Here is a 20,782-nt window from a genome sequence, read left to right as displayed (position 1 = left end):
GTAAAGTTTATAAATAACCACATTTCATGTCACTTGAAATTAAACTATAACATTTTTCTAATTTTAACTTACACATTTTAGGTAACACATACACATTATATAAAATTATAAAATAGACAAAAATAAAAAGTAAAAACATAATATTCTGTGGTAGACAGAATAATGGCCCCCCTCAAAGATGTCCACGACCTAATCCCTGGAACCATTTACATGGCAAAAGGGATTCTAAAGATGTGACTAGGGACTCCCACGGTGGTCCAGTGGTAAAGAATCCACCTTCCAACGCAGGGGATGTGTGTTCTATCCCTGGTGAGGAAACTAAGTTCCCACATGCCGCAGGGCAACTAAGCCCACACGCCACAACTACTGAGCTCTTGTGCCTCATCTAGAGCACGCGTGCCGCAAACTACAGAGCCCATGCGCTCTGGAAGCCATGCACCACAACTAGAGAGCCCACACACCACAACTAGAGAGAATCCCACATGCCACAACTAGAGAGAAGCCTGCACACCACAACGAAGAGCCCACGTGCCACAATGAAAGATCCCACGTGCCTCAACGAAGATCTCGGGAGCCACAACGAAGACCCAACGCAGCCAAAAAGAAATAAAATAATTAATTAATTAATTAATCTTTTTTTTGAACTTTATTTATTTTTTTATACAGCAGGTTCTTACTAGTCTCAATTTTATACACATCAGTGTATACATCTCAATCCAAATCGCCCAATTCATCACACCACCAACCCCAACCCACCGCGGCTTTCCCCCCTTGATGTCCATACGTTTGTTCTCTACATCTGTGTCTCAAATTCTGCCCTGCAAACCGGTTCATCTGTACCGTTTTTCTAGGTGCCACACACATGCGTTAATATACGATATTTGTTTTTCTCTTTCTGACTTACTTCACTCTGTATGACAGTCTCTAGATCCATCCACGTCTCAACAAATGACCCAATTTCGTTCCTTTTTATGGCTGAGTAATATTCCATTGTATATATGTACCACACCTTCTTTATCCATTCGTCTGTCAATGGGCATTTAGGTTGCTTCCATGACCTGGCTACTGTAAATAGTGCTGCAATGAACATTGGGGTGCATGTGTCTTTTTGAATAATGGTTTTCTCTGGGCATATGCCCAGTAGTGGGATTGCTGGATCATATGGTAATTCTATTTTTAGTTTTTTAAGGAACCTCCATATTGTTCTCCATAGTGGCTGTATCAATTTACATTCCCACCAACAGTGCAAGAGGGTTCCCTTTTCTCCACACCCTCTCCAGCATTTGTTGTTTGTAGATTTTCTGATGATGCCCATTCTAACTGGTGTGAGGTGATACCTCATTGTAGTTTTGATTTGCATTTCTCTAATAATTAGTGATGTTGAGCAGCTTTTCGTGTGTTTCTTGGCCATCTGTATGCCTTCTTTGGAGACATGTCTATTTAGGTCTTCTGCCCACTTTTTGATTGGGTTGTTTGTTTCTTTAATATTGAGCTGCATGAGCTGTTTATATATTTTGGAGATTAATCCTTTGTCTCTTGATTCGTTTGCAAATATTTTCTCCCATTCTGAGGGTTGTCTTTTCGTCTTGTTTATGGTTTCCTTTGCTGTGCAAAAGCTTTTAAGTTTCATTAGGTCCCATTTGTTTATTTTTGTTTTTATTTCCATTACTCTAGGAGGTGGATCAAAAAAGATCTTGCTGTGATTTATGTCATAGAGTGTTCTTCCTATGTTTTCCTCTAAGAGTTTTATAGTGTCCAGTCTTACATTTAGGTCTCGAATGCATTTTGAGCTTATTTTTGTGTATGGTGTTAGGAAATGTTCTAATTTCATTCTTTTACAAATAGCTGTCCAGTTTTCCCAGCACCACTTATTGAAGAGACTGTCTTTTCTCCATTGTATATCCTTGCCTCCTTTGTCATAGATTAGTTGACCATAGGTGCATGGGTTTATCTCTGGGCTTTCTATCCTGTTCCATTGATCTATATTTCTGGTTTTGTGCCAGTACAATATTGCCTTGGCTACTGTAGCTTTGTAGTATAGTCTGAAGTCAGGGAGTCTGATTCCTCCAGCTCCGTTTTTTTTCCTTCAAGACTGCTTTGGCTATTCGGGGTCTTTTGTGTCTCCATACAAATTTTAAGATTCTTCGTTCTAGTTCCGTAAAAAGTGCCATTGGTAATTTGATAGGGATTGCATTGAATCTGTAGGTTGCTTTGGGTAGTATAGTCATTTTCACAGAATTGATTCTTCCAATCCAAGAACATGGTATATCTCTCCATCTGTGTCATCTTTAATTTCTTTCATCAGTGTCTTATAGTTTTCTGCATACAGGTCTTTTGTCTCCCTAGGTAGGTTTATTCCTAGGTATTTTATTCTTTTTGTTGCAATGGTATATGGGAGTGTTTCCTTAATTTCCCTTTCAGATTTTTCATCATTAGTGTATAGGAATGCAAGAGATTTCTGTGCATTAATTTTGTATCCTGCAACTTTACCATATTCATTGATTAGCTCTAGTAGTTTTCTCGTGGCATCTTTAGGATTCTCTATGTATAGTATCATGTCATCTGCAAAAAGTGACAGTTTTACTTCTTCTTTTCCAACTTGTATTCCTTTTATTTCTTTTTCTTCTCTGATTGCCGTGGCTAGGACTTCCAAAACTGTGTTGAATAATAGGGGCGAGAGTGGACATCCTTGTCTTGTTCCTGATCTTAGAGGAAATGCTTTCAGTTTTTCACCATTGAGAATGATGTTTGCTGTGGGTTTGTCATATATGGCCTTTATTATGTTGAGGTAGGTTCCCTCTATGCCCACTTTCTGGAGAGTTTTTGTCATAAATGGGTGTTGAATTTTGTCAAAAGCTTTTTCTGCATCTATTGAGATGATCATATGGTTTTTCCTTTTCAATTTGTTAATATGGTGTATCACATTGACTGATTTGTGTATATTGAAGAATCCTTGCATCCCTGGGATAAATCCCACGTGATCATGGTGTATGATCCTCCTAATGTGTTGTTGGATTCTGTTTGCTAGTATTTTGTTGAGGATTTTTGCATCTATATTCATGAGTGATATTGGTCTGTAATTTTCTTTTTATGTAGTATCTTTGTCTGGTTTTGGTATCAGGGTGATGGTGGCCTCATAGAATGAGTTTGGGAGTGTTCCTTCCTCTACAATTTTTTGGTAGAGTTTGAGAAGGATGGGTGTTAGCTCTTCTCTAAATGTTTGATAGAATTCACCTGTGAAGCCATCTGGTCCTGGACTTTTGTTTGTTGGAAGATTTTTAATCACAGTTTCAATTTCATTATTTGTGATTGTTCTGTTCATATTTTCTATTTCTTCCTGGTTTAGTCTTGGAAGGTTATACCTGTCTAAGAATTTGTCCATTTCTTCCAGGTTGTCCATTTTATTGGCATAGAGTTGCTTGTAGTAGTCTCTTAGGATGCTTTGTATTTCTGCGGTGTCTCTTGTAACTTCTCCTTTTTCTTTTCTAATTTTATTGATTTGAGTCCTCTCCCTCTTTTTCTTGACAAGTCTAGCTAATGGTTTATCAATTTTGTTTATCTTCTCAAAGAACCAGCTTTTAGTTTTATTGATCTTTGCTATTGTTTTCTTTGTTTCTATTTCATTTATTTCTGCTCTGATCGTTATGATTTCTTTCCTTCTGCTAACTTTGGGTTTTGTTTGTTCTTCTTTCTCTAGTTCCTTTAGGTGTAAGGTTAGATTGTTCGAGATTTTTCTAGTTTCTTGAGGTAGGCTTGTAAAGCTATAAACTTCCCTCTTAGAACTGCTTTCGCTGCATCCCATAGGTTTTGGATCATCGTGTTTTCATTGTCATTTGTCTCTAGGCATTTTTTGATTTCCTCTTTGATTTCTTCAGTGACCTCTTGGTGATTTAGTAACGTATTGTTTAGCCTCCATGTGTTTGTGTTTTTTAAGTTTTTTTCCCTGTAATTCATTTCTAATCTCATAGTGTTGTGGTCAGAAAAGATGCTTGATATGATTTCAATTTTCTTAAATTTACTGAGGCTTGATTTGTGACCCAAGATGTGATCTATCCTGGAGAATGTTCCATGCGCACTTGAGAAGAAAGTGTAATCTGCTGTTTTTGGATGGATTGTCCTATAAATATCAATTAAATCTATCTGGTCTATTGTGTCATTTAAAGCTTCTGTTTCCTTATTAATTTTCTGTTTGGATGATCTGTCCATTGGTGTAAGTGAGGTATTAAAGTCCCCCACTGTTATTGTGATACTGTCGATTTCCTCTTTTATAGCTGTTAGCAGTTGCCTTATGTATTGAGGTGCTCCTATGTTGGGTGCATATATATTTATAATTGTTTTACCTTCTTCTTGGATTGATCCCTCGATCATTATGTAGTGTACTTCCTTGTCCTTGTAACATTCTTTATTTTAAGGTTTATTTTATCTGATATGAGTATTGCTACTCCAGCTTTCTTTTGATTTCCATTTGCATGGAATATCTTTTTCCATCCCCTCACTTTCAGTCTGTATGTGTCCCTAGGTCTGAAGTGGGTCTCTTGTAGACAGCATAGTTATGGGTCTTGTTTTTGTATCCATTCAGCAAGCCTGTGTCTTTTGGTTGGAGCATTTAATCCATTCACGTTTAAGGTAATTATCGATATGTATGTTCCTATGAGCATTTTCTTAATTGTTTTTGTTTTGGGTTTTTTTGGGGTTTTTTTTCTTTTTCTTTTTTTGGGGGTTTGTTTTTGTAGGTTCTTTTCTTCTCTTGTGTTTCCCACTTAGAGAAATTCCTTTAGCATTTGTTGTAGAGCTGGTTTGGTGGTGCTGAATTCTCGTAGCTTTTGCTTGTCTGTAAAGCTTTTGATTTCTCCATCGAATCTGAATGAGATCCTTGCTGGGTAGAGTAATCTTGGTTGTAGGTTCTTCCCTTTCATCACTTTAAGTATATCATGACACTCCCTCTGGCTTGTAGAGTTTCTGCTGAGAAATCAGCTGTTAACCTCATGGGAGTTTCCTTGTATGTTATTTGTTGTTTTTCCCTTGCTGCTTTCAATAAATTTTCTTTGTCTTTAATTTTGGCCAATTTGATTATTATGTGTCTCGGCATGTTTCTCCTTGTGTTTATCCTGTATGGGACTCACTGCGCTTCCTGGACTTGGGTGGCTATTTCCTTTCCCGTGTTAGGGAAGTTTTTGACTATAATCTCTTCAAATATTTTCTCTGGTCCTCTCTCTCTCTTCTCCTTCTGGGACCCCTATAATGCGAATGTTGTTGCGTTTCATGTTGTCCCAGAGGTCTCTTAGGCTGTCTTCATTTCTTTTCATTCTTTTTTCTTTATTCTGTTCCACAGCAGTGAATTCCACCATTCTGTCTTCCAGGTCACTTATCCGTTCTTCTGCCTCAGTTATTCTGCTATTGATTCCTTCTAGTGTAGTTTTCATTTCAGTTATTGTATTTTTCATCTCTGTTTGTTTGTTCTTTAATTCTTCTAGGTCTTTGTTAAATATTTCTTGTATCTTCTCGATCTTTGCCTCCATTCTTTTTCCGAGGTCCTGGATCATCTTCACTATCATTATTCTGAATTCTTTTTCTGGAAGATCGCCTATCTCCACCTCATTTAGTTTTTCTGGGGTTTTATCTTGTTCCTTCATCTGGTACATAGCCCTCTGCCTTTTCATCTTGTCTATCTTTCTGTGAATGTGGTTTTTGTTCCACAGGCTGTAGGATTGTAGTTCTTCTTGCTTCTGCTGTCTGCCCTCTGGTGGATGAGGCTATCTAAGAGGCTTGTGTAAGTTTCCTGATGGGAGGGACTGGTGGTGGGTAGAGCTGACTGTTTCTCTGGTGGGCAGAGCTCAGTAAAACTTTAATCCGCTTGTCTGCTGATGGGTGGGGCTGGGTTCCCTCCCTGTTGGTTGTTTGGCCTGAGGCGACCCAACACTGGAGCCTACCCGGGCTCTTTGGTGAGGCTGATGGCAGACTCTGGGAGGGCTCACGCCCCGGAGTACTTCCCAGAACTTCTGCTGCCAGTGTCCTTGTCCCCATGGTGAAACAGAGCCACCCCCCACCTCTGCAGGAGACCCTCCAACACTAGCAGGTAGGTCTAGTTCAGTCTCCCCTGGGGTCACCGCTCCTTCCCCTGGGTCCCAATGCACACACTACTTTGTGTGTGCCCTCCAAGAGTGGAGTCTCTGTTTCCCCCAGTCCTGTCCAAGTCCTGCAATCAAATCCCACTAGCCTTCAAAGTCTGATTCTCTAGGAATTCCTCCTCCCATTGCTGGACCCGCAGGTTGGGAAGCCCTATGTGGGGCTCAGAACCTTCACTCCAGTGGGTGGACTTCTGTGGTATAAGTGTTCTCCAGTCTGTGAGTCACCCACCCAGCAGTTATGGGATTTGATTTTACTGTGACTGCGCCCCTCCTACCATCTCATTGTGGCTTCTCCTTTGTCTTTGGATGTGGGGTACCTTTTTCGGTGAGTTCCAGTGTCTTCCTGTCGATGATTGTCCAGCAGCTAGTTGTGATTCTGGTGTTCTCACAAGAGGGAGTGAGAGCACGTCCTTCTACTCTGCCATCTTGGTTCCTCCCTCCAATAAATCTTTAAAGATGTGATTAAGTGAAGGATCTTTTTATAAATTTTTTAAAATAAATTTATGTATATTTTATTTCTTTCTTTTTGGCTGTGTTGGGTGCAGCCCGGTGTGCGGGCTTCTCATTGTGGTGGCTTCTCTTGTTGCAGAACACGGGCTCTAGACATGCAGGCTTCAGTAGTTGCAACATGCAGGCTCAGTAGTTGCAGTGCATTGGCTCTAGGGCACACAGGCTTCAGTAGTTGTGGCACGCAGGCTCAGTAGTTGTGGCTTGCGTGCTCTAGAGCGCAGGCTCAGTAGTTGTGGCACATGGGCTTAGTTGCTCCGTGGCATGTGGGATCTTCCCGGTCCAGGGATCGAACCTGTGTCCCCTGCATTGGCAGATGGATTCTTAACCACTGCGCCACCAGGGAAGTTCCGATCTTTTATTATTATTATTATTTATGTATTTATTTATTTATCATTTGGTTGCACCAGATCTTAGTTGCAGCAGATGGGCTCCTTAGTTGTGGCTTGTGGGCTCCTTAGATGTGGCATGCAAACTCTTAGTTGCAGCATGCATGTGGGATCTATTTCCCTGACCAGGGATCAAACCCGGGCCCCCTGCACTGAGTGCCACCAGGGAAGTCCCTAAGTGAAGGATCTTCATGGAGAGATGATCCTGGATGATCCATGTGGGCCCAATGTAATCACAAGGGTTCTTATAAAAGGGAAGCAGGAGGATCAGAAGGCAGAGAAGGTGATGTGATGATAGAAACAGATACTGAGTGATGTGCAGTCAGAGCCACGGAATTCTAGGAGCCTCTAGAAGCTGGAAGAGGCAAGGAATGGATTCTCCCCTTGAGACTCCAAAAGGAACCAGCCTCGCAGACACCTTGATTTTAGTCCCATAAGACTCATTTTATACTTCTGGCCTCCAAACCTGTGAGAGAATAAATTTGTATTGTTTTAAGCTACTCATCTGTGGTAATTTGTTTCAGCAACAATAGGAAATTCATAAACAACCCCTCCCCCGCCAACCAAAACAGAGATCCACCATTGTTAACACCTTAGTACCTGTACTTCGAGATCTTTTCCTATACTATTATATGTGTGTGTGTATGTATTTTTTACAAGACTGGATCACAGTGTACATGCTATTTTATAACCTGCTTTTTTTAAGTCAACAAACTCTGTCTTTCCATTTCATCAAATACCTAGACTATATTAAAAATTTCCCAAATACAAAAATGTCCTTATCAGTTGTTTGGTCCAATCATGATCTGTTCAAGGACCACCCATAGCATATAATTATTAGGTACCTTTCGTTATAGTGTTGACTATTGGAGAGATGGTCCTACAGTTGTTCTGAGGATATACCACCTTCTGGGTTTGTTTAGTTGCTACCTCTTGGTGCTATTTAGTTTGTTCTTCTATTTGTTATTTTCTGTAACAGTCTTATTAAACATTTTTGGCTAGAATATTTTATAGGCGATGGGTATTCATATTGAATTGCATCAGAGGAAACACATAATATATGGTTAATCCATTAATAATCTTAAGATTGATTACTCGATTAAAGTGATGACTGCGTAATCCCTCCATTTTACAATTATATTTTTGCCCTGAAACTAGGAAGTGACCATTTCACTTTTGCATTTTAAAAACATCCAATGCCATCCATTCATTTTAACACCAGTTGATAACCATTATGATGATGATAGTGATCCTGATAATTTCATTAAAGTTTGTGATGTTTTTCAAAATCTATCATCTCGTCTACATTTACTAATTGGCATTCATCTGTGAAGTAGAGCTTCCCTCATCAACTGGAGATATTTGGTTACCTGAAACACAGATTCTACTGAAAAGGCAGGATAAGATGCTTACTTCTTTACTATTAACTACCAATTTTCATAGTAAGCAGTTGATTTAATAGCTGCCTCAAATGGTGACAAATAAAATTTTTCAGACTTTCTCTATTTTGAACATCATTATCAAATCACGGGTTTTCATAGAATCCGTTTGTTTCAATTAATTGCCACCATTAGTCTTTACAATGTTTTAAATGTCATGGCTGTGGCCAGTGGAACATAACCCCATTGATCTTCAAGAACTTTATGGATTTCTAGCACAACAAAATGTCCCTAGCTCTCCTTGTACTTTCCGTGTCCCAGCCCTGGAATAAACTATTTCTCCAAAAGCACCCAGCTTCCCTTTAAGGCAGAATGGCTTTTCAGAAGCCACAACCTGAGCACAAGGGGGTGTTCATGATTACTGAGGTGACGTTGCTTTTAGGTCATTTCAATGGACAGAGCTAAAAAAAAATACACATATTGTGGCAGACAGACTTTAGGGTGGCCCCCATGAGCCCTGTCTTCTGGTGTTCATACTTTTGTGTGCTCCCCTCCTCCTGAAAGTGGGAAGAACTATGACTTTCTTCTAGTCAGTAGTATATGCCAAAGGTGACAGGATGCACATGATTACACACATACACACACACACACACACACAAATATATATGATTATAGTATGTATGATTAATGCCAGCCTTACAAGGAGACTATCTCCCTTGCTGGCTTTAAAGAAGACAACTGCCATGTTGTAAGCTGCCTATGGAGAAGGCCATTTGGCAAGGAACTAAGTGCAGCCTCTGGCTGACAGCCAGCAAGAAACTGAGGCCTTCAATTCAGCAGCCTGCAAGGAATGAATAAACCTGCCAACAACCATGTGAGCTTGGAAGCAGATGTGACCACAGCCTCGGCTGACACCTCGACTGAAGCTTTGTTAGTCCCTGAAGCAGAGCGTCTAGTTAAGCTATGCCCAGACATCTGACCCACAGAAAGTGTGATATAATAAATGTCTTGTGTTAAGCCTCTAAGTGTGTGGAAATATTGCTATGTAGCAATAGATAACTAGTACACTATTTAATGATGGATTTACATGAATATTTTCAATTCCATTTTAATATTACAATGTTTTCTTCAATTTCTTGGATTTTATCCTAATATTTTTACCAATAATGGAACTACTGGTCCTATCCCCTGGAGGACTACACACCAAATTGTGAATGAAAAACTGAAAATGAGGGATCTCCTCTCCTTTCTATTTTTCCATTCTTCCTCTCTTTGAATGGGAACATTTATTCATTCATATTTTTTTCTCTTATGGCCTTGCTCATTTAAGTAAACTAAGTCTATGAAATCACTTCATAATACTTTTAGCCCTAGGATTCCTTTAAATTGTTATTACAAACTGTAATATTTCCTGTTAATATAGTACTTCATGGTTTAAAACAAATTTGTTCATGTATAAGTTTCTCTAATAAATTTTTGGAATAGCATTCAATTAACAGAAATTTGATTTAGGCAAAATTATCATACAAATTATTTGCTTCTCACTAACAATAGCTATTTCCCCAAACAAGGCACATCTATGCTTCAAAAAATTTTTTAACAGTTAAATACACTTTGATTCTTCATATTTTTAATTAGCATATTAAACAGAAATTCAAAGTCCAAGCTCTGAACAACCACTTATGATGAATAAAGATGTCCCTAACCTAAACCATCAACTTCTTTGGTTTTGTTTTGTTTTGTTTTTTGATTTTTTTTTTTTTTGGCTGCACCGCGTGGCATGCAGAGATCTTAGTTCCCCAACCAGGGATTGAACCCATGTCCCCTGCAGTGGAAGCACGGAGTCTTAACCACTGGACGGCCAGAGAAGTCCTCACAACCTTTTTTTTGAATATTTGGTAACAAATATTTAATTTTCAAAATTATACAAGTACATTTATATTTCTATTATTTCTGCTCAAAAATTAAATGTTGTCAAACGTCCACTTGAAATGGTATTATTAATATTGATGAAAGAAGAAACTCAGATTCATTTTGAATACTTGTCTATTAATACTTTCAGGTTCAACACAAGATGTTATAGAACAAATAATTCAGCCTGACAAAACATTTCCCAAAAGTACTATTTCCAGTAACAATTTCTCTGCTGAATGAGACTTGACAGTAAATATTGTAAAATATCTCACAACCACCCTGCACATGGATCAATAAATATTACTGTAATGTATTTTTATTTATTTATTTATTTATTTTTGGCTGTGTTGGGTCTTCGTTTCTGTGCGAGGGCTTTCTCCAGTTGCGGCAAGCGGGGGCCACTCTTCATCGCGGTGTGCGGGCCTCTCTTGTTGTGGAGCACAAGCTCCAGACGCGCAGGCTCAGTAGTTGTGGCTCACGGGCCTAGTTGCTCCATGGCATGTGGGATCTTCCCAGACCAGGGCTCGAACCCGTGTCCCCTGCATTGGCAGGCAGATTCTCAACCACTGTGCCACCAGGGAAGTCCTACTGTAATGTATTTTATAGAAAGTAGCAGGACTGGCTTTATAGAAGCTTGAGGAACAAGTTTCTCCTGACAAAAATTATCACACCCACTAAGAAACAGATTAAGTTATTTAATACACGTTTTTTAAAAATTAATTAATTAATTTATTTATGGTTGTGTTGGGTCTTCGTTGCTGCACGCGGGCTTTCTCTAGTTGTGGCGAGCAGTGGCTACTCTTCGTTGCAGTGCGCAGGCTTCTCACTGCAGTGGCTTCTCTTGTTGGGGAGCACGGGCTCTAGGCGCGTGGGCTTAAGCAACTGTGGCATGTGGGCTCAGCAGTTGTGGCTCACGAGCTCTAGAGTGCCAGCTCAGTAGTTGTGGCGCACGGGCTCAGTTGCTCCGCGGCATATGGGATCTTCCCAGACCAGGGCTCGAACCCGTGTCCCCTGGATTGGCAGGCGGATTCTCAACCACGGCACCACCAGGGAAGCCCCTAAGTTATTTAAATCAAAGACTTTTCTGGCACAGCTTCACATGTTCCTTAAAACACTGTTCTACGTCATGAAATTTCTCTCTGGATTAATAATGCATTGAAGAGGCTGAGGGAACACTGAGAAAAGGGTCTGGGTTTTATTTAGCTCTGTCCCCTGGTCTACTATAGAAACTGGCATATTAACTCAATTAATGTTAAATAAATGAATGGATAATTGGGGGAAGGGAGGCAAATGATCCAATGAGATGGCCTTAAGTGGCTTTAAGTTAGTCTGAAATATATTTAAATACCTTAAATGGAATAAAGAAATACAAAGCAATTAAGGACTGAAGGAAGCTAGCCAAAACCTTAAGTGAAAGCTGCAGATTTCCATGAATCAGTGAAAGAAATAGGGATTAATAGGCTATAAACCCAGAAATGAGGATTATGTGGTCTGCAGATACAACCCCTACTTTGAAATTTTGGAATCCATGTTATTTTGTCTATAAAAAGGGAATTAGTCTAGCCTTTGAGACCATGAGAAACTGGATATCTACAGCCCAGATCTTACAACCCAGCCAGTCTATGGTCAAACAACCTCAGTCAAGAGACAGTTTTCTCAAAAGTGCTATGGATAGATAACTAGTGGGAAGCAGCCGCATAGCACAGGGAGATCAGCTCGGTGCTTTGTGACCACCTAGAGGGGTGGGATGGGGAGGGTGGGAGGGAGGGAGATGCAAGAGGGAAGAGAAATGGGAACATATTGTATATGTATAACTGATTCACTTTGTTATAAAGCAGAAGCTAACACACCATTGTAAGGCAATTATACTTCAATAAAGATGTTTAAAAAAAAAAAAAGTGCTATGGGCTCAACAGGGACAATACTGCCCTCTAGGGAGAATTTTAGAAGTTTGTGGGTACTTTTTCTTTGATAAAGGGAATCTTGAAAGCCACAAGAGAAAAAAGGCATTACCACTAAGAAATGAAAATCAGAATATCTGCAGACTTTGCATCAACCATCAACTGATACCAGAAGACAGTGGAATGATATTTTCAAAGTGAAAAGGGAAATTATTAGTGACATAGGATTTTATACCTAGGTAAATTACCATTGTAAAGGCAAAATAGAGATATTTACAGACATACGAAGAATTTACCACTCACAGACTCTCACTAAAAGAAATATTGTGGATGTACCGATTTCTGGTGCCAGTCAAGAGAGTTAAGCCCACTACAGTCTATCTCTCCCACTTCAAACAACTAAAATCTCTGGGGAAAAAACAGAACACAAAAAGTAACTACTTGAGAATCCTGAAAAGTAAGCAAAGGAGGTGAATTGAGAAGGGAAGTCAAAACCTGAAGTGACTCATACAGGGGTGATTTACCGAATTTTTATCTACATTCTATCCCAACACTGGTCAGAGGAGAAGTCTCTAGCAGAGCTGCTGTAGACAGTACAAGGAGAAAAACTCCAAGGAACCCCATACTTCTGGCCAGAGGTCTGAGAAAACGTGCCCCCGAAAGCTGGAAAGTGTAGAAAGAATCACAAAGAGTGAGCTGGAGAAGGGGATCCATTAATTCTGTGTATGAACCAGCAGAAATTCCAGGCTCACCTCTGAGCTGAGCATGCATGGGGCAGACCCAAAGCAACATAGCAAAGACTTTGAGAACTGAACTACTATATGAAACACCACTCAAACTAACCTTTGAGGAGCGCATATGTAGGATAAGCCCAAAGTATCAGCGCAATGGCTTTGAAAACTGAACTGACGCTGGGACTACTACGCACAGAAGGTGAGCAAGAACTTGTAGACTGAAGCTAACTAGGTTGATTGCCTGCTTTAAAAAAAAATCTCATCCATCAGAGGACTTTAACAGGACCCAGATTCTTATTTTAGGTTCAAAATATCCAGTATACAATCCAAAATTACTTGACATACAAAGAATTAAGAAAAATGTGACTAATTCCCAAAGGAAAACACGTTCAACAGATGTCAAATCCAAAATGATGCAGATGTTGAAATTAACAAAGATTTTAAAGCTGTTATAATTATGCTCTGTGAGGTAAACACACCGTTCAAATAAATGAAAAGATAGCTCTCAGCAGAGTAAAAAGAAACTATAAAAACTAACCAAATGGAAGTTTTAGATGATAAAAATACAATATACAAAATTAAAAATTCACTGGATGAGCTCAATAGAAGTAAATGTGTAATACATATATATAAAATATATATGTATAAAATCCTCATTATATATATGTGTATATATATATACCACATATCTACTTCTACTGAGCTCATCTAGTGAATTATGTTTATATAAAATGAGGATTATGTGGATTGCAGGTACATCCCCTACTTTAAAATTTTGGAATCCATGTCATTTTGTCTATAAAAGGGGATTAGTCTAGCCTTTGAGACCATGAGAAACTGGAGATCTACAGCCCAGATCTTACAAACCAGCCAGTCTCTGGTCAAAAAGCAACCTCAGTCAAAAGAGACAACAATTGTCTCAAAAGTGCTATGGGCTCAACGGGGACAACACTGCCCTCTAGGGATCATTTTGGAAGCTTGTGGGTACATTTTTTTGATACATTGGAGTCAAACTGCAAAACATCAGTGATAAAGAGAATATATATATGGAGAGTGAGACAGAGAGAGAGACAGAGACAGAGAGAGGGTTTGATTGACTGATTTTAAGGAACTGGCTTAAGGCAATAGTGGGGGCTGCCAAATCCAAAATCTTCAGGGCAGGAGAGCAGGCTGGAGACCCAGGGAAAAATTGATGTTGCAGTCTTGAGTCCAAAAGCAGTCTGGAAGCAGAATTCTTTCTTCCTCAAGGAAGGTCAGTCTTTTCTCTTGAGGCCTTCAACTGATTAGATAAGACCCACCCACAATTATAGAGATAATCTGCTTTATTCAAAGTCTGCTTATTAAATGTTAATCACATATTTTAAAATATCTTCACAGGAATATCTAAACCAGTTTTTGACCAAACACTGGGTACCATAACCTAGCCAAGTTGACACACAAAATTAACCATTACAGATGACAGAGGAGTTAGTGAGCTTGAAGACAGATCAATAGAAATTATCCAATCCAAAAAATGGAAAGAAAGAAAATTGAAGGAATTTAGCAGAACTTCAGGTCTGTGAAAAAAATATCAAAAGGTCTACCATTTGTACCACTGGAGTCCCAGGAGAGCAGAAAGAGATTAGCACAGGAAAAATATTTGAAGAAATAATGGCTGAAAATTCCCCAAATTTGAAGACATAAATATATAAAGATCAGCAAACCCACAAGATAAACTCACCAATAAAAAAGTTTTGTTCATTCTTCTCTATTACATATAGAGCATTTATAAAAAATGACCAGATATAAGTGACAACTGAAGTCTCAACAAATTTCAAAGAATCAATATTAAACAGACCTCGGACTTCCCTGGTGGCACAGTGGTTAAGAATCCACCTGCCAATGCAGGGGACACGGGTTCAAGCCCTGGCCTGGGAAGATCCCACATGCTGCAGAGCAACTAAGCCCATGCACCACAACTACTGAGTCTGTGCTCTAGAGCCCATGAGCCACAACTACTGAGCTCACGTGCCACAACTACTGAAGCCCGTGCGCCTAGAGCCCGTGCTCTGCAACAAGCCGCAACAATGAGAAGTCCGTGCGCTGCAACGAAGAGTAGCCCCCACTCACCGCAACTAGAGAAAACCCGCGCACAGCAATGAAGACCCAACACAGTCAAAATTAAAAACAAATAAATTAATTAAAAAAAAAGAAAAATGAAAACATATATCTACACAGACTTGAATGCTAATGTTCACAGCAGGTTTGTTCTTAACAGCCAAAAAGTGGAAATAATCCAAATGTACACCAACTGGTGAATGGATAAACAAAACATGGTTTTATCTTTACAGTGTAATACTATCCAGCAATAAAAAGAAACAAACTACTGAATCTGAAAAACATCCTAATTAGAATTCAGATGCTAAAAGACTATGTATTGTAGGAGCATGAGAGAATTTTCTGAGGTGATGGAAATGTTTTATATTTTGTTTGGGCTGATGGATACATGGGTGTATAAAATAATCAAAACTCATCAAACTGAGCACTTGAGATTTGTGCATTTTATTAAATGTAGATTATACCTAAATAAATAATAAGATTTGCTTGATTCTGCTATTAAAGTCCCAAGTGGAAAATGCTTGGCCTTCAGTGTTTATATTAGAAAGAAGAAAAGCTAAAAGAAAATTAAATAGCGCAATAAATCCAAAGAAAGTAGAAGAAAGGAAATAATAAAGGTAAGAAATCAATGAAATAAAAAGCACAATAGAGACTCAACAAAGCCAAAAACTGGTCCTTTGAAAAGGCCAATACAATTTTTGAAAAAATAGTCCATGAGGCATAATAGTAGTTGATGAGAAACTTTTGAGACAAAAGATCGTTGGAATAGTGCTTTCGAGAATAAAAACCACTGGACTAATGGGTTTTGTTGTATTTTTTACAACCCTTTGGAGAAGTTTGAAGATGATTTACAAACCATAAAGTCCCATAAGACTTAAAAGAATTTGAAAGGGAAGAGAATTTGAAAGGGAAAGATTTTCTTTAAGTCTGAGCTATAATCTGCATCTTGCCATCATTAAATGCATCATTAAATGCATTCCTGGTTAACTGAAGCTCCTACTGCGATATTCTTGACATACATATCATTTATAAAGGGTTGATTTTTAACTCTTGGAGTATACTACTTAAAATTATGATTTCTGCTTAGTTTTTTTATATATTTGTTGTAGGAAATATATTAGTCACTGTATGCTTGTAACAGGAAATTATATTTTATAGAATGTATTTATTGTAGGAATATAGATTGCAACGGATATACCAGCCTGATGGTGATAAACTTTAATGTATAATTTCACTATTATGTAAGTGGCATGAATTCACTTGCTGGTCTTGGCTTTCCCCAAAAAAACTTGTTTGAGAAAATAAACTTGTCATTCTAACAGATTCAGTGCTAACACCCACAAGGAGCATGTTCCTTTGACACTCCTCTCGATTCTTTTTGCTAAGGTGAGCAACAACCTATACTGTATTACGAATTCTCAAAGCACTTTAAGTCAGAGATTATTCCCTCTCGGGATTTTCATAAAATACCTTTGGGACCAATATTTTCACCTTTCATTTTAACCAGGGCTGAATCAAAGGTGGCTTATAGTTTTATTTCATAACAGAATAAATGTACCACAAAAGCTACTTAATGATCCCCTTTTGACTAATATTTCGGTGCCCTACAATCGTTGCCATACTAAACAATGCTGGAATAAACATCCTTCTACACAGGTCTTTGTGAACATGAGCAAATATTTCGTTATGATACATTCCCAGATACAGAATTCTGGGTCGAAGGGTGAGATATTTTAAATCTCGATAGATGTAATCAAACTGTCCTCTTTAGAGAATGTACCAGTTTATACTTCTCACCAACAATATATCCTCACCAACACTGGCTGCTGTAAATCCTTTTAATTTTCGCCAATTTTAATGAGTGAAAGTGAATCACATTGTTCACGTTTCTTATTACTAAACAGGCTGAACACTTCACAAATGTATATTGGGTACTTGCATTTCTTTTATATACAGTCTATACACATTTGCAAGCTGGATTTTCCCTGTTGCCAAAGAGCTGAAGTCAGACATATTGTTCAATAATGGTGCTTTATCCTCCAGAATAGTGTGATTACCCTGCTGCCCAATGTTTGTAAACACTCCCTTAAATGCAAGCATTAAGAGGAGTATTTGTCTAAGTTCTTCCTGAACAGTGATATAATCCCTGAGTATGAAAGTCAATGGCTCAGCACAGAACTAATTTTCTCTGCTCTGGCAAGACCCTACCGTGTAAGAGTCACTGGCAGCAGCACAGCCCTTCCCTGTTGTGGAGCCTGAGGCACAAAGAAAACTCTATGGAGATGAGATGCCGTGTCTGCTCCTGCCTGTGGGACTTCACTGCCACTAACTTCCATCTTTGCCCAAATCAAATCAACAGCACTCAGTGTGCTCATGAGTCTACATGAGTCCTCTTTCTGCTAGTCTTTAGCCCATCTAAAGTGATGCAATATGTATTTTGTCCCATTTCTATTCTATCTTACTGATTTGTACTAGGAATATTAATCTTTCACATTTCATGTAAGTTTTAATTATTTTCTCTCAACCTATCATCTTTTAAATCTGTAATCTCCTTGGCTGTAAGTTTTGAACTTTTTATGTATCAGATCTACCAACTTTTCCTTTAGGCTTTTGGGTTTGTTTTGCCTTCCTCATCCAAACTATTAAAATAATCTCCTAAGATTTCTTTGTTCATAATTTTGTCTCAGTAAAATATCTTAGGGCTTCCCTAGTGGCACAGTGGTTAAGAATCCGCCTGCCAATGCAGGGGACACGGGTTCGAGCCCTGGTCCGGGAAGATCCCACATGCCGCGGAGCAACTAAGCCCATGCGCCACAACTACTGAGCCTGTGCTCTAAGGCCCGTGTGCCACAACTACTGAAGCCCACGTGCCACAACTACTGAAGCCCGCGCACCTAGAGCCCGTGCTCCACAGCAAGAGAAGCCACCGCAATGAGAAGTCCGCGCACCACAATGAAGAGTAGCCCCCGCTCGCAGCAACTAGAGAAAGCCCGCACGCAGCAACAGAGACCCAACCCAACCAATAAATAAATAATAAAAATTAAAAAATAAATAAAATAAAAAATAAAAAAATAAAAAATCTTAAATAAGGTTTTAAATAAAAGATCTTTTATCCCCAAATGGCTCACGATTTTGACTAAAAAAGTCTATTTTCTCAGACATAAAATGCTGCCTAGGGCTTCCCTGGTGGCGCAGTGGTTGAGAATCTGCCTGCTAATGCAGGGGACACGGGTTCGAGCCCTGGTCTGGGAAGATCCCACATGCCGCGGAGCAGCTGGGCCCGTGAGCCACAATTGCTGAGCCTGCGCGTCTGGAGCCTGTGCCCCGCGACGGGGGGGGGCCGCGATAGAGAAAGGCCCGCGCACCGCGATGAAGAGCGGTCCCCGCACCGCGATGAAGAGTGGCCCCCGCTTGCCGCAACTGGAGAAAGCCCTCGCACGAACCGAAGACCCAACACAGCCAAAAATAAATAAATAAATAAATAAATAAGAAAATCCTTTAAAAAAAAAAAATGCTGCCTATAGCATGTGTTATTAAAATTTTATATCTGGTTGTAAAGTTTGTTCCAATGATTGATCTACTTCTGCATCAATACCACACTTCTTATATTGTGGCTTTATCATATGTTCTAAAACATGTCAACTCTCCCATCATAATTCTTTTAAACAAGTTTATTTACTATTCCCCCCAACCCCATCAAGAACACTTACATTTTTATTCATTCACTTATTTATTTATTTAGCTGTGCTGCATGGCTTGTGGGATCTTAGTTCCTCAACAAGGGATTGAACCTGGGGCCTCGGCAGTGAGAGTGCAGAGTCCTAACTAATGGACCGCCAGGGAATTCTGGTTTATTTACGATTCTTGTGAATCTTACTTTTCCAAATCTTTAATATCAACTGGACAAGTTCTTTAAAAAACCTTATTGAAATTTTTATTCGGAATGCACTGAATTGGGCTTCCCTGGTGATGCAGTGGTTAAGAATCCATCCACCACTGCAGGGGACACGGGTTCGAGCCCTGGTCTGGGAAGATCCCACATGCCACGCAGCAACTAAGCCCGTGCACCACAACTACTGAGCCTGTGCTCTAGAGCCTGCATGCCACAACTACTGAGCCCGCGCGCCTAGAGCCCGTGCTCCACAACAAGAGAAGCTATCACAATTAGAAGCCCGCGCACCACAAGAGTAGCCCCCGCTCGCCACAACTAGAGAAAGCCCGTGCACAGCAACAAAGACCCAACACACCCAAAAATAAAAAATTAATTAAAAAAATAATAAACTATAAAAAAAATACACTGAATTTATAGGTGGAGAAAAAGGAGTCATCTGTATAATATTGAGTATTCTCATCTAAGAGTACTGCCTATTTTCTCATTACTCATATGCTCCTCTTTTGTCTTTCAACAAATTAGTTTTATTCATATATATCTTGCATAATCTTGTTAAATTTATACCTGGTAAGTTTATACCCATGGCATTTTCTGATTTGTGTGTGTGTCTGTGTGTACATGTGTGTGGTGTAAACTAATTAGTAAATTATTTAGTAAACTAATAATTTTTGCATGTTTATTTTGAACTGTCACCTCACTGGACTCTCGTAGCAGTTCAAGTTTTTCAGTTTCTGGGTTGTATTTTCTAGGCAATCTTATTATACCTTGTAAGTAACATTCTGTCACTTCCATTCTCAATATTTCTGTCTCATTTGCTAAGCCCCAGAGAACAGTATTGTAGAATTCAAGTGGTAGCTGATATTCTTGACTTGTTCCAGACCCTAATGAGAATATAGAGAAACCAAACAATAATATGAATTCCAGTGCAATGCAATTGATGACTACTTCCCAACCCTCTGAATTTACCCTTATTTCATTAACCTCACAACCCCACATTTTACCCAATTGCAACTTTATCCCACCTACAGCATTATGGAAGGATGTTACTGCGCTCCAATGTTTCATCATTAAAAACAATGATTCTGGGGGCTTCCCTGGTGGCGCAGTGGTTGAGTCCGCCTGCCAATGCAGGGGACACGGGTTCGAGCCCTGGTCTGGGAAGATCCCACATGCCGCGGAGCAACTGAGCCCGTGAGCCACAACTACTGAGCCTGCGCGTCTGGAGCCTGTGCTCCGCAACAAGAGAGGCCGCGATAGTGAGAGGCCCGCGCACCGTGATGAACAGTGGCCCCCACTCGCCACAACTAGAGAAAGCCCTCGCACAGAAACGAAGATCCAGCACAGCCAAAAAATAAATAAATAAATAAATAAATAAATAAAAAACCCATTTAGCCATCCATAAAAAAAAAAAAAAACAATGATTCTGATAGTTCTCTAAGTACCTTATATCAAGTTAATAGTGTCCTTCTCTACATTACCTACATTTAAAAAATTTTGAATTGTATCAAATACATCTTCAAGGTATGCTTTTTCCTTTCCACCTCTAAAAGCTCCAGGTATATACAAGAATGCATTACTCTTTCAATAGCATGCTGGACTTAATTCACTAATATTTTAGTATGGATTTTATAACTTTGTGAGAATGGTCTCTAGTGGTTTGCTTTTGCTTTGTTTTTGGTAGTGTTCTCTCCACGTTTGGGCAGCAAGGATATAATAATTTTGAACAATGAATTAGAATGTCTCCTTTTTTGCCTCCTTTTTGTGTCCTACATTCTGGTACAAATTAAACAACAGGAATTACCCATTCCTTGTATTGTGAGTTTGTGGAAGTGGAAACTTCT

The sequence above is a fragment of the Balaenoptera acutorostrata genome, chromosome X (assembly GCF_949987535.1).
Source record: "Balaenoptera acutorostrata chromosome X, mBalAcu1.1, whole genome shotgun sequence".
NCBI lineage: Eukaryota > Metazoa > Chordata > Mammalia > Artiodactyla > Balaenopteridae > Balaenoptera > Balaenoptera acutorostrata.
This window is presented reverse-complemented; position numbering follows the sequence as displayed.